This window comes from Phoca vitulina, unplaced genomic scaffold, assembly GCF_004348235.1.
Source record: "Phoca vitulina isolate PV1807 unplaced genomic scaffold, GSC_HSeal_1.0 scaffold92, whole genome shotgun sequence".
In the NCBI taxonomy this organism is placed as follows: Eukaryota; Metazoa; Chordata; class Mammalia; order Carnivora; family Phocidae; genus Phoca; species Phoca vitulina.
This window is the reverse complement of record NW_022589795.1, coordinates 816527-829696: the sequence shown is the minus strand read 5'-3', so window position 1 is coordinate 829696 and position 13170 is coordinate 816527. Positions and strand designations below refer to the sequence as shown.

General features: G+C 40.6%; 1 protein-coding gene across 2 annotated transcripts in view; it reads left to right on the top strand.

Annotated features, from left to right (window-relative positions):
• STAT5B (signal transducer and activator of transcription 5B) overlaps positions 1 to 13170 on the top strand; it is a 68786-nt gene that overhangs the window by 20512 nt on the left and 35104 nt on the right. The window contains exon 1 of one of the 2 annotated variants that reach the window (XM_032396439.1): positions 392 to 430. The exons of the other annotated variant lie outside the window; for it this stretch is intronic. The gene's annotated coding sequence lies outside the window, so the exon portion shown is untranslated. Of the gene's footprint in view, positions 1 to 391; positions 431 to 13170 lie in introns of those variants that run through there. 2 annotated transcript variants of the gene reach the window in all.

Here is a 13170-nt window from a genome sequence, read left to right as displayed (position 1 = left end):
TGAAGGCAGACGGTTAATGACTGAGCCATCCAGGCGCCCCGAAGAAGAAAATTAAAGGCAAAAATGAGAAAGTATAGCATAGTCTGTATTTATTTGAACTTTAAAGTGTTTAATACTAGGATCTAATTCTGTAAAATGTTTCTCTGTTTTTTTTTTTTTTTTTTTTTTTTTATAAAGATTTTATTTATTTATTTGACAGAGAGACACAGCGAGAGAGGGAACACCAGCAGAGGGAGTGGGAGAGGGAGAAGCAGGCTTCCCGCAGAGCAGGGAGCCCGATGCGGGGCTCGATCCCAGGACTCTGGGATCATGACCTGAGCCGAAGGCAGACGCTTAACGACTGAGCCACCCAGGCGCCCCTGTTTCTCTGTTTTGTTCACTGCTGTATCCTCAGTACCTAGAACAGAACCTGGCATCTAACAGATGCGCAGTAAGTATTTATCCAGTAAATACTTAACTGCTTCTGTGAGAGGGTTGATCCACTTTTGTTTATGGTAGGCAGTTACTCATCTTTGGTAATAAGCACTGGCTGGTGTTGAAGATACCTTAATTCCATTTATAATGGAATCTCGATACAGACGGTATATCCAGAGACTGCGTCAGCCTTCCAAAGGGCAGAAAGCATTGCCTTTTACTGTGGGAAAAACAAGAGGGCAAAGCCAATTCCCTTTGTTTCTTTTGCATTTTAGAGTTAGACCTGGAAGAAATGTGAGTTCACTAGGTGAGAACTGGCTTTTTATCCCCCATTAAAAAATGTGTGTGTATATGATAAATGTACCAGTTTAACCAGTGCCGTTCCATTAAGTACATTGACATTTTCAGTCAACTGTCACCATTCATCTCCAGAACTGTTTCATCATCCCACAGTGAAACTGTATGCATCAAACAGTAGCTCCCCACTCCCCTCTCCTCCAGCCTCTGGCAACCACCATTCTACTTTCTCGAAGTTTGACTACTCTAGGTGCCTCAGGTTAAGTGGAATCCTACAACATTTGTCCCTTTGTGTCTGGTTCTTTTTTCTTTTCTTTCCCCAGATTTTTTAGTTTTTGCTCTGTACCTAGACCTAGCCAGTGATGCATACAAAATAAGTATCCAAAGACAAGTTAATTCAGCAGCTTGTTGCATACCACTAGGGGGTTATTAAGGCTTTGAAAATGTGATTCCTAATCTTTATGTCTGTAGGCTTATCTCCTCCAGGTCTTGCTGATAAACCTGCACTGACAGTAATAGGAGAGATTAGTCTTTCTCCATGTTTCATAAAGCAAATTGTTCTCCTTCTTTTAGCCTGATGATGAACTGGAAAATTACTGGTACATTGTTGTAATTGTTTATACAGACACTAAGGCAAACTCTACATAAGGGACAACAACTGCAAGAGAGGAGGTTTTGATTGTAGCTTCATTAAGAAATTATGCTCATAACTTGTTTCTTTTCTATTTTCTTTTCTCATTATATCTTCCTTGTCCTTCCCTCCCTTTCCTTTCCTTTCCTTCTTTTTCCAGTCTATCCCTTCATCCCTCCTTTCCTTTCCCTCCCTCCCTCCCTCCCTCCCTCCCTTCCTTCCTTCCTTCCTTCCTTCCTTCCTCCCCTCCCCTCCCCTCCCCTCCCTTTTCTTCCTTCCTTCCTTCTTTTTCATTCTCATTTTTCCGAGTAGTTGCTACAGAGACAAGCAGACCCTATGGCCCAAGTATAAATAAAATAGTCACGGCTCTCTATCAGGCTACCTGGAAGGATAGGGAGAAAGAGAGTGAGAGAACTAAACCGAAGGAGGAAATATCCCTAATTTTTTTAAAGGACAGAAACTAACGTGTTGAGAGAAAAAAGATATATACTGTGAGAGCTGATGGGTAAGACGGAGAGCCTTGGAGAATGATTTGAAAAGCAACCAATGCAATTTAGATTTCAAGCAGGATCTTAATCTTTGGACTATTTTAGAGCCTCTTAATCAGAACATTAAACATAGGGCCAGTAAAGGTTTTCTAGCGTTGTATCCCTTGCTCAGTGACACTGGGCAGATGATTTCTGCTATCCTTGACTCCATTTTCTCACCCTGTAAAATGGAGGGTCACCAGTTAGGTTCAGAACTATAGGAGTTTGGGCCGAAGCCATTAGAATATGAAAGGCATTTTTTATTATTTACTTTTTAAAGATTTTTTTTTTTTAAGATTTTATTTATTTGACAGAGACATAGCGAGAGAGGGAACACAAGCAGGGGGAGTGGGAGAGGGAGAAGCAGGCTTCCCGCAGAGCAGGGAGCCCGACATGGGGCTCGATCCCAGGACCCTGGGACCACGACCCAAGCTGAAGGCAGACGCCCAACGACTGAGCCACCCAGGCGCCCCTAAGATTTTGTTTTTAAGAAATCTCTACACCCAATGTGGGTCTTGAACTCATAGCCCTGAGACCAAGAGTTGTGTGCTGTACTGACTGACCCAGCCAGGTGCCCCTGAAAGGTGTTTTTTAAATTCAATTTTTTTGATGTCTACAAATGCTGTTTGTGTTACTGTGCCAGAGACAGAAGTATTGACAATGAGAAATTACAAAACCAAGATTGATTTCTGTTAGAAAGGTGGAAGTAGTTGTCATGGAATTCAGTAACCTCAGTATTCTGGGATTTATATGACTTTCAGAATGTTAGGAGAATATTCCAGTCCTTGTTTAAATATGAATGGATATATATTGCAATTATTGCCCTGCCCCCACTTCTTCCAAATTTAGATTGGCAGTATTTATAAAGTTTACTGGTCACAAATAGCTTCTTACATCTTCCATTCCTTGTCATAGGGCCCTCTTGCAGTTCAATATGCTTTTATTGGCACTTACTTTGGTTTTCTTTACAGCAGCAGCTGCTAATTAGTGACAGCTTTTGAGCAAGCAGCTTGTCATTTTTGGCAGGGGTAGGGGACATCCATAAGAATTCAAGACTATATTTTCACTTACTAAATTTACTTTGCTTCATGGAATGACATCTCAAATAAAAAATAGTCTGTAGTCAAAGGTGGCTGTATTTACTGAAATATCTCCCTGAGTTGGCATTCAGTCCCATGGTTGAAGAACTCTCAGGAGATTAAAAAATAGGTTCAGTGTCTATCAGACCGATGGCATTAGTCCTGAGTCATCCTTCTAACGTTAATCTACATTCTGGATGTAGAACCTCATCATCTTGTTTTGGCACAATCATAAATCTTTCTGGATTGTATTTGGTAGTATGCATGGTAACTGAAGGAGTGAATTGTTGATAAATGTTGTGCTTTCCGTTTATACTCAGCTTCTTTTTTGAGACATAATTAAAGGAAAGAAACAGTTTAGTTTGCATAAAGGAGAAGCTTTCTTTGGAATTTCAGCTTGTATTAGCACCATCGTATTTCATGTAATTCTCCTCTTTGAAATTGCTGCGATGAGGTGTTAGCTCTATTTTACAAACTTGTCATGATGTTTATGGAATGGAACATGGCGATTATATTTGTCTTGATTAGCACCAATGATGAGTCAAAACCTCCGTCACAGTTTGTATAAAGTGTGATTCAGTCCCATTATTCCTGTAATAAGGATTCAAGTTAATGACTTCCACAGTGTCAAAAATAACATCTTGAAGAGAATAACTGACCTACCATTAATTTTCCCCAGTTTAGGTTCTTTTTGTAACATGGAGGTCTACCAAAATTATATTTAATTTAACACCCAATTATTGATTATGTACCATATATCAAGTACTGTGTTGAGGAAATCAAAATGAATGAGAAATGGTTCCTGCCCTGGGATAACTTCTAGTCTAGTAGTTGAGCAACAGATAACTCAAAATTGCTTTGGTTCTTATGCCCAGAGTGTAGTATAAATTCTAATTCCAGAGAGGTAAAGCATTCCATCTTCTAAAAATGGGATGTTTAGGGGTCTCCTGGGTGGTGCAGTCTGTTGAGTGTCCAACTCTTGATTTCAGTTTGGGTTGTGAGATCGAGCCCTGCATTTGACTATGTGCTCAGCGCAGTTTGCTTGAGATTTTCTCTCCCTCCTCCTCTCTTCCCCATTCCCCTCTTTCTCTCTCTCTCTAAAATAAATAAATAAATCTTAAAACAAATGGGATGATCAGAATGATAAAAGGCATGGGATACAAGTATTGTGTTGATTCTTTTTTTAGCTAGAGATATTAAAGATTGTATGAGTCACCTTTCATGAGAGTATGGAATGGCCCAGTGTCCTTGTCCCAAATTTTCCCTTTACATGTTGCACAACACTATTAAATTCAGAAGTTGTCTTCCACATATAGAGTAACTACTACTTAGTGGCATGGCTTAGTGAACCCACATGATCTCCTAATATTTGACTAATATTTATTCTGCATTGTGCACAGTAACATAATTATTTTTATATTTGTCATATTAGGGTGTATCAATTATCGCAGGAATTTATCATTCACACCTTGTCTGTAACTAAATATGCGCATCAGTGTTAGGCAAGTTGATGTTTAGTTATTGATGTAAGGTGAACAGTTATATTGAGATAACTGACTTTTTTTTTTTTTTAAAGATTTTGTTTATTTATTTGACAGAGAGAGATACACAGCGAGAGAGAGAACACAAGCAGGGGGAGTGGGAGAGGGAGAAGCAGGCTTCCCGCAGAGCAGGGAGCCCGATGCGGGGCTCGATCCCAGGACTCCGGGATCATGACCTGAGCCGAAGGCAGACGCTTAACGACTGAGCCACCCAGGCGCCACCGAGATAACTGACTTTTAAGAACCTATCTTACCCCCAGAACATTTCACTAGTTGTCTCATTTGTATTAATGATATTGTCCCTTTAATGAGAAATGTTTTCTGCCAGCAGAAAAACCTGAGTTTAGAATGATCTCTGGTGAATATTGGTGATGGACAGTAGTGTATCTAAGGGAAACCCAATAAGGAATTCAGGAACAAATATAACAAATGGAACCACTCTGCTGCTTATAGGAAATGTCACAGTGCTAATTCTGACCACAGGTGGTCAGGATCTAGGTTTTGGCCTCATTGGAAAGTTACCCACCTCTCGTTATTCTCCTCCCACTCCCTTTTACAATCTAAAGCGTTTAGCTGATTTCTGATTGATTTAGAGGAGTGAAGGTGAGCCACCAAACACCTTATATGGCTGGCTTCCTTTGATTGTGTTTGAAGGTTGGTCATCTGGATGATCTCTGACCTTTAGGAGAGGGGAGTCCCATTTAAAATATTTTTGGATTGTCAAATAATTTTTCATATCTATTTGTGAGTTGTACTTTGTGTTAATTCACTTTGTAGTTTTTATCATAAAGCAGTCTTGAGTTACAGATACCATGTCAGGAATTAGGTGAGGTGTCTTTGAGAGCATGAGCCCTGGAGGTGGATAGCCTGTGTGCTCATCCCAGCTCCTTCACTTACTTGCTGCAGGACTTCAGGCAAATTCCCTATTAAACCTGTTTCGTCATCTATTAGAAGGGGGATAATAATTGTGCTGCCTCATAGATTTGTCATGAGGATTAACTGAGGAAGCATATAACGTGCATACAACAGTGCATAATGTAGTAAGAGCTCCTTAAACGTTTACCATTACTAGCATTACTCTTATTACTCCTACTATGGTTTGTACCCTCTTTTTCTCCTTTCCCAAGCAAATTCCTTTCTTATTATTTAAGGTTTGATGATTAAGTATAGGAAAGGCTTGGAAATTTAATAGTTTATTTTGTTTCCAACATGAAACAGTTTCTAGTTGGGTAGCAGCAGTTAATTTAGCATATGTAATAAACTAATAAGTTTTTCCTTAAACCTCAGACTGTCTTCATTTCAAGCAAGGTATTCTCAAGAGTGGGTTACATACTCTCCATCATCAAAGCCTAGAATCTTTAGAACAAGAGCTTGTCTCAGAAAAAGCCTCCTGTCTCCATTGCCACCACAACCTGAAACTAAAGAGGTAGAAACCACACAGAGCCCTATGACATGCTGTAGGAGCCCTTGCGAAGGACCCATCACATTTTCTTTTAAGTTGTATGTAGGTAGCTACGCCAGAAATCCATCTGGTTGAGAAAACTTAAAAAGTCTTCATTTTGGGGCGCCTGGGTGGCTTAGTCGTTGGGCGTCTGCCTTCGGCTCAGGTCATGGTCCCAGGGTCCTGGGATTGAGCCCTGCCTGGGGCTCCCTGCTTGGCGGGAAGCCTGCTTCTCCCTCTCCCACTCCTCCTGCTTGTGCTCCTGCTCTTGCTGTGTCTCTCTGTCAAATAAGTAAAATCTTTTTTAAAAAAGTCTTCATTTTTCCTTCCTTCTCCTTTACTTTTATACTCAAAAGGACTAATTTTGTTGCCTCTAGAAAGATTGAATGTATGGATGCTTGCTTAATTTAAAGAAGTCTATGTGAGAATGCTGTGTTGTTTCTTTGGGGGGTGAGAGATCTTCAGTATTATTCCATAACTATTCAGGGTCACTACCTAAAGAAGATTTTAAATCTTATTTTCTATTCTCTTCTTTTTGTTATTAGTCATATAGTCTTTTTTCCATGTCTGATCTAAGAAACTATATAATCATTGTGTGCACGCTTGTTTATGCTACTGATTGTCAGCATTGAATCTGGCCGGTGTCTTAGCATGTTTGACGACTAATAGGACTTTAGTTTGAGAAGAGGAAGGCTAAAGGTTTATTTTTATATCAATCAACTGGGGACCTCATATGTTGTCACATTTATTATAGCCAAAATACCATTTTATTTTTAGGTGAACTCTGGAGCACTAGTATAAAATCTGGGATGGTTCCAATTCTGTTCTTTTCCTCATATTTAAGCCTCATTAAATCTGGTAGCTCTTAAAAGTTCCATTGCCATTTAAAAAATGTAGCTCCATGTGATCTTATTGTCTTATTGTCAAGTGAGACACTTTAGATTGCCTCGGTTCTGGGTCTCACACTTGCTTTGTTTTTCTCTGGAGCTTTACTGGAAACCAAATGCTCTTGCGTACTAGCTGCAGAAGCAGGAGGGGAAGTTGGCAAGAATTAACTGCTTTCTGTTTGGTCTGTCTGAGGCAGCTGACCTTTTGGAAGGAAATCGCTGCTCTTTGCTTCTTCCTGTAACAGTGCAGCCTGTGAAAGAACATACGCACCACCGTTATCCTGGCTGATGTCTTGAGGCGCAAGCTGTTAGTTAAGAGGCGGGAGTCTTTCACTGCCTCTGTTCTGTGGTGTAGGAACAAGCATTCAAGTTCACAGTGCTAAGTTGTGTAGATAGCCTGGTCAATATGTAGCAAGGAAGAACGTGTTTCTGGAAAAAGTAGTTTGTTTTAGCAAAAGTATTTGTATTGTATTGCAGAGTCCCAGTGTTAATGCTGTGGTAAACGTGGACAGTTACTTTGTGCACAATTTTAATTCATCTCAGTGTTAAACGTCTTGGTATCAGTAGTACCTCTTATCCTGGACAACCTTTTTTCCTGAGAGGCCAAACATTTTGATTTTCTAAGACGTGAACTTTTTATTTAAATGTCCTTTCATGGGGCGCCTGGGTGGCTCAGTCGGTTAAGCATCTTGGGGTCCTGGGATCGAGCCCCATGTTGGGCTCCCTGCTCAGTGGGGAGCCTGCTTCTCCCTCTCCCTCTCCCCCCACCCACTCATGCTCTCTCTGTCTCTCTTTCTCAAATAAATAAATAAAATCTTTTTTGAAAATGTCATTTCATCTCAGAATTAGCTTTTTTTTTAAGATTTTATTTATTTGTCTATTTGACAGACAGAGACCCAGCGAGAGAGGGAACATAAGCAGGGGGAGTGGGAGAGGGAGAAGCAGGCTTCCTGCCAAGCAGGGAGCCCGATGCGGGGCTCCATCCCAGGACCCTGGGATCATGACCTGAGCTGAAGGCAGACGCTTAACGACTGAGCCACCCAGGCGCCCCTCAGAATTAGCTTAATATGCCTGCTACCCATTGTTGGACCATCTTTTCTACAGGACTTGTTTTACTGAAACACAGTGAGTATTACACCCCACACATTGACATTATTTTCACGAAAGCTGCAGCTGGGCTTCACAAGTGGAGTATCAGCCAGTGAGTAACAAAGGAACCAGCTGATGGGATGGCTCTCTCTTAAAGAGAGGATTTTAGTCTTCCATTATTTTAACCAAAACCTATTTAGGTTCATATTTTATTTTATTTCTTTATTTATTTTTTTAAAGATTTTATTTATTTATCTGACAGAGTGAGACACAGCGAGAGAGGGAACACAAGCCGGGGGAGTGGGAGAGGGAGAAGCAGGCTTCCCGTGGAGCAGGGAGCCCGATGCGGGGCTCGATCCCAGGACGCTGGGACCATGACCCAAGCCGAAGGCAGACACCCAACAACTGAGCCACCCAGGCGCCCCTTATTTTTTTTGTTTTTGTTTTTTGTTTTTTTTTAAAGATTTTATTTATTTATTTGACAGAGAGAGACACAGTGAGAGAGGGAACACAAGCAGGGGGAGTGGGAGAGGGAGAAGCAGGCTTCCCGCTGAGCAGGGAGCCCGATGCGGGGCTCGATCCCAGGACCCTGGGATCACGACCTGAGCCGAAGGCAGACGCTTAACGACTGAGCCACCCAGGCGCCCCTTATTTTGTTTTTTGAAATGATTTATATTCAAGTAACTGTAAGCAAAAATGAAGTCGATTATGATAATTGGTAAATGCAGAGAGCACAGCTACATGAAAAGAGAGCAGAATACTGTGTTCTCCATTTAGTTGGGGTTCACTGGATAGGTGTGCTTTTCCAATGTATTATTGGTTTCTCTCCTAGTATTCACTGTTGATAGTAAAGGTTGTTGGGTGAGCATTAGTGTTGATGTGCAGAAAAGATATAGAGAGTAGCGTCGGGAGAATTATCTCGGGGTTTCCTTAGCAAGATTTCCCTACAGTATTTCTTTTCTGTTCTTGGAAACTGGTCCGATCTGTTCAACCTTCCTGAGATAGTAAAGAATCCCACAGGGAGTGCAAACCTTGCTTAGGCTTTGGGTATAGGTTCTTGGCACAAAATAAGTCGATATCAACATAACAGGAAGACTTTCCCCCAGTTCTGTTGGCCTATGAGCAGAGTGAGGAACCAATGGCTAAGGCTCTCCGGGATCTGATCTTCTAACTATAATCTTCTGTGGCCTTGAATTGTTACCTTTGAACAGGTAAAGGTAAAGGGCCTTTACCTGGGCCGGTTGTGTTCAGGTGCGTCATTAGGGATAAAGGAAGTATAGTTTTGAAAAGTAATTCTTGTGCTGCTGTGAGTGGTTTTCTGTGTATTTCATTCTGTTTACAATTGGTACAAGTTTGCAGGGACAGTTAATCATATCAAGGATGAAAAAAGAACCAAATATGAACCTAAGTATGTATTATTTCTTGTCTTGAAATATGACTTTCCCATTCTTCTTTTTTTCTTTTCTATTTTCCACATTTCTTTTATTTTTATTTATTTATTATTTTTTTTAAGATTTTATTTATTTATTTGAAAGAGACACAGCAAGAGAGGGAACATAAGCAGGGGGAGTGGGAGAGGGAGAAGCAGGCTTCCCGCCGAGCAGGGAGCCCAACGCGGGGCTCGATCCAGAACCCTGGGATCATGACCTGAGCCGAAGGCAGGCGCTTAACGACTGAGCCACCCAGGCGCCCCTTCACATTTCTTTTAGAAGTCACAATAAAACCTCCCAAATTCAAACTCCGTTACCCCTGAGATCACTAATCTTTAACCTGGTCTAAGTTCTGGTTTACCCTTTTTTTTTTTTTTACCCCTATTGGTATTCTGAACTTTTGGTATGAACATTTTCAAACACACACAAAATAAGAGAATAGTATATAATGAATATCTATAAATTCATCCCTCAAGTTCAAAAATTCCCAAAGTTTTGTTAATTTTTTTCTTCTACTCTCCACAAACACACTTTTTTGTTTCTTCTGAACTTCAGAAAAATACTTCAAAGTATATTTTTGTGCCATTTACTTTTATACAACTTCTAAAGAAAGGTTTATTAAACAAAAGAATAAAATGAACAGTTACTGAATGCAAGGCATTTTAAGGGATTTAAGTGAAATATAAATAGATGACAAAATTACAAATTGATCTTAGCCATTAATAGTATGAACTACTATTTTAAAACACCTTATGTTGCTATATATATTTGAAAGTGATAGAATTGGGGTGCCTAAGTGGCTCAGTCGGTTAAACGTCTGTCTTCGGCTCAGGTCATGATCCCAGGGTCCTGGGATAGAGTCCTACATTGGGCTCCCTGCTCAGCAGGGAGTCTGCTTCTCCCTCTGACCCCCCCCCATGCACATGCTCACGCTCTCTCTCACAAAAATAAATAAATTTTAAAATCTTTTTAAAAAGTTTTTTTTTTTTTTTTAAGAGATTTTATTTACCATTTGACAGAGAGAGAGAGACAGGGAGAATGGGAACACAAGCAGGGGGAGTGAGAGAGGGAGAAGCAGGCTTCCCTCTGAGCAGGGAGCCCGATGCAGGGCTCAATGCGGGGCTCGATCCCAGGACTCTGGGATCGTGACCTGAGCTGAAGGCAGACGCTTAACGACTGAGCTACCCAGGCGCCCCTGTACTTCTTTTAAAAAAAATTATGATTCTGGGGCGAGTCCCGCATCAGGCTCCCTGCTCCTTGGGAGCCTGCTTCTCCCTCTGCCTCTCTCTCTCTCTCACTGTCTCTCATGAATAAATAAATAAAATCTTAAAAAAAAAAATTGTTGCACAATATTCCATCAGATTAATAATATGTTATAGTTTAACCATCCTATTTTGGATTTAGGTTGTTTCTAGTTTCTTACTATTGTATATTATACAATCTAACTAATGGTTGTCCCTGGGAGTTGACCTAGTGCAAGGTGCTCTTCAAAGCAAATTTTGCTAAGTGAAAACTTGTTTTTTTTTGGAGTTTATTTATTTAGTTGACAGAGAGAGCACAGGCAGGGGTAGCGGCAGGCAGAGGGAAAAGCAGGCTCCCCGTGGAGCAGGGAGCCTGATGTGGGGCTGGATCCCAGGACTCTGGGATCATGACCTGAGCCGAAGTCAGCCACTTAACCGACTGAGCCACCCAGACGTCCCCGCTAAGTGAAAACTTAATAATGTAATTCTCAATGGCAAGAGGGAAGCTGTGAACTTGAATGAGGAAAATATTGGGAACATATGCAGATTTATTAATAACTTGCCTTTTTTATTTTATTTTATTTTTTTTAAGATTTTATTTGTTTGACAGAGCACAAGCAGAGGGAGAGAGAGGGAGAAGCAGGCTCCCTGTTCAGCAAGGAGCCCGATGTGGGACTCAATCCCAAGACCCTGGGATCACGACCTGGGCCCAAGGCAGCCGCTCAACCGACTGAGCCACCCAGGCATCCCAACTTGCCTTTTTTTTAAAAATCAAAACAAGAAGGAAGGGATTATCTTTCATCTAAATGGTACAGAGACTCAGTATATTGCAGTGGCTGAGGAATTTTTATTTCCTGAACTAAAGGATTCAAACTGTACAAAAGCCACATTCTAGGATGAGTTGGTGTTTTGTTTTTTTTTTAAGATTTTATTTATTTATTTGAAAGAGAGAGAATGAGAGAGAGAGAGAGAGAGAGCACATGAGAGGGGGGAGGATCAGAGGGAGAAGCAGACTCCCTGCTGAGCAGGGAGGCCGATGCGGGACTCGATCCCGGGACTCCAGGATCATGACCTGAGCCGAAGGCAGTTACTTAACCAACTGAGCCACCCAGGCACCCCTAGGATGAGTTGGTCTTGATTAACAGTATAAAATGGGTCCAGATATGAACTTTCATTAGAAATTCTGAGGCTAACATAGGGCTCCATGGCAGTCTCAGATCATTTCTTATTTTTCCATAATGCAGATGGTCATTATTTGTGGGCTATAGCAAAGGTTTTCGTTATCTGGAAAATGGTATTGATGTAGCTTCTTCCCAGATGGGTTGTTCAAGTTGCTTAATGGATTTCCACACAGAGATAATGCTAATGCATGTGTATTCAAGCTGCAGGCCCGCGTGGCATGAGGGAGCCCAGTTGGTTTAACAGTGTCCTACCAGCTTCAGCACAAGGTCTGAGAAGTCCAGATTTTTATGGACTGCCAGGGACAATTTCAAGATGGGACTCAAACCTCTACTCTTACTGTTTTTATTTGTTTGTTTGTTTTTTGCAATTTTTGCCCTTGATTTTGATTTTGAAAAACTTTTGAATTACTGAAAAATTGCAAGGATAGAACAAGGAATGCTCATGTACACCTTGTCTACATTGACCAGTTATTAATAGTTGTTACCTTTGCTTTATCACCCTCCCTACTACCACCTCCGCCTCTCTCTTTCCTTTGAAAGTAAGTTGCAGCCATCATGACCTTTTTTTACCCTTAAATACTTGAGTATGTAGCTAAGAACAGTCCTTTATAACCTCAATGCCATTATCAGTCTCAAGAAATTTAACATTGACGCAATAATATCCAGTATGTAGGCTATATTTAAATTTAATTTGAATTTAAAATTTTAATTTCTCATTGTCCCAGTAATGTCCTTTAGAGATGTAGTTTGTTTTATTTTTTAAATTATACTCTAGGTAGTTATTGTGTCTCTTTAGTCTCCTTTAATCTAGAATAGTTCCACATTTTTCTGTTTTTCATAAGAGTCTTATAATTTGGATTTGTCTGATTGTTCCATGAGTAGAGGTGAAACATTTAGTTTGTGTATTCTTTTCAGTAGATCACATTCGGAGGCATACGCAACAAGTGCCCCCTTATCCGCGGTTTCACTTTCTGGGGTTTCAGTTACCCACGGTCCTTCTGACATATCATCAGAAGGTTAATAGTAGCCTAACGCTAAATCACAATGCCTACATCATTCACCTCAGCTCATCTCATCATGTAGGCATTACCATCACAGGATGGATGAGTGCGGTACAATAAGATATTTAGAGAGCGAAAGAGATCACGTTCATATAACTTTTATTATGTATATTGTTAAAATTGTTCAATTTTATTTTTAGCTATTGTTTTTAATCTCTTACTGTGCCTAATGTATAAATTAAACTTTATCATTGGTATGTATGCGTAGGAGAAACATACTATATAGGGTTTGGTACTATCTGCGTTTTCAGGCATCCACTGAGGAGTCTTGGAACATGTGCCCCACAGATAAGGGGGGACTACTGTAATGTCAGTTTGTTCCATGATTGGGGATGTTTGATTATTTGGTTA